The 4169-nt window shown below is 43.0% G+C and overlaps 1 protein-coding gene across 5 annotated transcripts in view; it reads right to left on the reverse strand.

The window, feature by feature from the left end:
- Nucleotides 1-4169, reverse strand: part of LOC109936216 (1-phosphatidylinositol 4,5-bisphosphate phosphodiesterase beta-4-like) — a 537830-nt gene that overhangs the window by 366807 nt on the left and 166854 nt on the right. For 4 of the 5 annotated variants that reach the window (XM_048601091.1, XM_048601098.1, XM_048601094.1 and 1 more), the window contains one exon: nt 2673-2744. The exons of the other annotated variant lie outside the window; for it this stretch is intronic. The gene's annotated coding sequence lies outside the window, so the exon portion shown is untranslated. The remainder of the gene's footprint in view (nt 1-2672; nt 2745-4169) is intronic. 5 annotated transcript variants of the gene reach the window in all.

A 4169-nucleotide genomic window follows, 5' to 3' on the forward strand; every position in this document is an offset into this window, starting at 1 on the left:
ACACACACACACGCACACTCTCACACACACACACACTCACACACAGCCACACACACTCTCTCTCTCACATATACACACACACACGCACACTCTCACACACACACACACTCACACACAGCCACACACACTCTCTCTCTCTCACATATACACACACACACACGCACACTCTCACACACACACACACTCACACATAGCCACACACACTCTCTCTCTCTCTCACATATACACCACACACACGCACACTCTCACACACACACACACTCTCTCTCACATATACACACACACACACGCAATCTCCCTCATGCACACTCAGAAACATGCTCATATACTCTCTCTCACACACTCAGACACACACACACACACTCTCTCACACACACACACACACACACTTTGTGAGAGAATGGTGAAATATTTACTTCATTATTACAAGACAGGAGACATAATGAGAGGAATTAAAGACATATATGAGGTACACAGTGTTTGAATAAGAGCATGGCAACCTGACAAGGAGACTTCAAGTCGTTAGGTGAAGGAGGATAAAACAAAGATATGTGTTTATATAGCTTTTGCATAACCACCATATGTCTTAAAGTGTTTTACAGACAATGACGTGCATATGAAGTGTAGTTGCTGTTTTAATGCATGAAACACAACTTGCACACGGCCACCTCCCACAAGCATCAACGTGATAATGACCACACACTGTGTTTTCGAGATGCTGACTGAAGGATACATATTGGCCAGGGCACTCCCTTGTTCTTCTTCGAAACAGTATCGTGGGATCATTAAGTATCTGTGTGATTGGACAGATTGCATCTAAAATACAGAACCTCCAACCGTGTAGGACTCGCTCAATACTTCATGTTGTTTTTATGCTCAAGTCTCGGTGCCGGATTTGAACTTGAAACCCTAAGATTCAAAAAGTACTCACAACTGAAATATAGTTTTTCGGCTTTGTACAATTTGTTCAGAGAGTGTGGATGTTACTGGTTAGGCCAACATTTACTTCCCAGTCCTACAAAAAGAGTTGCATGTTCCTCACTGGAAAAGTGGTAGCTGGATCATTTTTCTCATTAATCATGCCTGAGGACCATATGGCTGAAAATAATTTGGCTTGATGTTATTTACAGAGTTTGCATGACATAGTTATCCTCCATTTCACAGGAGAAGGCACAATCTTTGGGAGAAGCTTCGAGCCATGAGTTCTGCCTGCTGACTCTGTAAATGGACACTGTCAATAGTCATTGTTCACCTTGCTGTTTGGAAAGTAAACAGACATTGCTGATGGACAGACTACTCACTGTGAGTCCTACCACAGTTCTTGCTCCATCTCTTACATGTTGGCTGACATTGTGTTAGCAATAAACACTCGCGAGGTGGTGAGGGATGCATCTAGCATAGGCACAGGCCTGGCATCACACTATTCCCGTCTGTTCTCCCTGCCCACATCAGAAACAGCAGGTAAGGCAGGTCTCAACACGGCTAGACATGCCAGTGTCACATTATCTTACACATTTCAAGTCTTTGCAAAAGACAGCGATCTGTCAGAAACTGATCAATGACTGTTGCCTATTTCATGATTACAGCAACATCTGAAACTTCAAATCACAAAGGAGAAAAAGAGCTCTCCTGAGACATAAGACATATGCTTGAACAGCCGAGTGGACCTTCTCTGGACTGCCTGCAAGTCCAGTATATCCTTCCTTAGATAAGGCACCCGAAACGGTTCACAATATTCCAGCTGTGGTCCGAACAACACTGGTATAGTTTTAGCAAAACCTCCTTACCTTTATATTCCAATGTCCCAGCCTCCAGTGCTCCCTGGGGAAGAGAGAAAAACTCGTCTCTATTTTAAATGAGACATCTGTTATATTTAGATACTGTCCCCTGGTTCTAGTCTCTCCTACAAGGGGTAACATCAGGATCCACCCTGCCAAGTCCTCTCACAATCTTAAATGTTTCAACAAGATCACCTCTCATTCTTCTAAACTTCAATGGATATAGGCCCGACCCTCCCTGGTAGGACAGCCCCTGCATTCTGTGCAGGAATCGGTCAAGTGAGCCTTCTCTGAACTGCTTCTAGTGCAACAATCTCCTTTCGTAAATAAGGAAACTGAAACTGTACACGGCACTCCACATATGGTTTCATCAATGCCTTGTACAACTGCAGAAAAACTTCCACATTTTTATATCTCCACTCTCCTCGCAACAAACACCAATATTCCATTTGCTTCCTAATCACTTGCAGCAACTCCACACAAACCATTTTTTTGCTTCATGGACACCCAGATCCCTATGTACTGTAGGGATCTAAAATCTTTTTATGCTCTTTTTCTATTCTCCTAGCAAAGTGGACAAGTTCACATTTTCCCACCATGTACTCCCTTTGCCTGCTCCCTTAACCATATATTTCATTTGCAGACTCATCCTCTTCACAATTTGTCTTCTGACTCATTATTGCATCATCAGCAAATTCTGCAACCACACAATTTCTTTTAACTTGTGTGTGTGTGTCTGTGTGTGCGTGTGTCTGTGTGTGTGTATGTATGTATAGGAACACAGAAAATAGGAGCAGGAGTAGGCCATTTGGCCTTTTGTGCCTGCTCCACCATTCAATATGATCACGACTGATCATGCAATCTCAATATCCCATTCGCGCTTTCTCTCCATACCGCTTTATCGTTCCAGCCACAGAGGTCCAGCTCCCTCTTGAATGTATCAAACGAATTGGCCCCAGTAGCTTCCTGTGGGAGAGAATTCCACAGGTTCATAACTCTGAGTGAAGAAATTCTTCCGCATCTCAGTCCTGAATGACTTACCCCTTACTTTTAGACTGTGTTGGGGGAAGACAGGAAACTCATAGCTGAAGGGGGTATGTGAAGGATTGAAACTATCAGGTAAAGTTAAGACCCTCTCAAAGTGACTGCCCTGGCCACATGCACTAATGTCCCCATCAAAAGCTCCCTGCAGCATTTAAAGCAACTCAAGGCACCCACTGGTTCTCATCTTTGTAGTCCAGTAGTGTGGACTGTCCTTACACGACCCCAGCTGTAATAGCTGAACCTACCTAAACAGTTGAACATTCTGAAGCTGAAAGTGGAGCAGATGTAGCTACAAATTCAGAAGAGGCAAGCAACAGAAGGAACGAGGATGGAAGGCAAAATATAGACTGAAGGAGGCTGCGATAAAACTATTTTGAGCTATTAAGGAAAGTCTGCTGTGTAATTAATGTAATTTGAACATGTGGTACAGGTCTAATTACTATACTTTATTACAATGTTATCTGTAACAGCCTAATAAGTACACCCTCCAAGTTTCATGAAGATAGCTCCCACAGGAGAAAGGAAATGAACCCCAACAGCACTGTGTACTGAAATTATTTCTATTAGCCAGAGAGAGTGGTGGTAAAATTGCTAGGATTATTGCAGAGACACCACATACTTTCACATTACATTATTACATTGCCAAATTACACTATTCTTAGGGGGAATATATACTGTTAACAAAGATTAAGATACAAAGAGAAACCTCATTCTATTGTAGAAGCTTCAAGTAGTAAACACCTCCATTAAGCATTTTTCAGTTGGATCACCTCAGCTCTATTTAGAAGTTAAAAGAGGAATGTTGCTGCTCAATTAGCCCAAATTTTTGACTTGCTGCCAACATTGTAGATTTTCCACAGTTTTATTTTTATAAACACCCCTTTAGTGGCTTATTTCTGTCACTGCAGAGGGGTGTCAGGAGTCTGTCACGACACAACTACAACTGATTGAAATAGCTCCCCTAACACAGCCCAAGGGGCTTGACTGGAATGTGCTGTAGCAATATCTGACAGATGGTCGACAAAAGTGATGCTGGGCCAAAGCTTCATCAGAGCTTGGTTCAAGGAGAGGTCATGTTCAGAAGTTGTGTTTAACCTCAGACGTTCGCTCTGTTTCTCTCTCCACAGCTGCTTCTGTTTGTCCAGCACCTCTTATTATTATTTCAGACTTCCAGCTTCCACTTTGCTTTAGCTCAGCATTAAAATGTAGTGTTGGATGCACACAGCTGAATGTAAGGTCAGACCTTCAAATGAGTGACAGAGTGAAGGAGGGAGGAGGGAGAAGGAGAGAACAAGGGGCACAGGTACAGAAAGCATGTGCAGGGGAGATGGATGTAGGAGAGAGGGA

Source organism: Rhincodon typus, chromosome 9 (assembly GCF_021869965.1).
Source record: "Rhincodon typus isolate 14 chromosome 9, sRhiTyp1.1, whole genome shotgun sequence".
Taxonomy (NCBI): Eukaryota; Metazoa; Chordata; class Chondrichthyes; order Orectolobiformes; family Rhincodontidae; genus Rhincodon; species Rhincodon typus.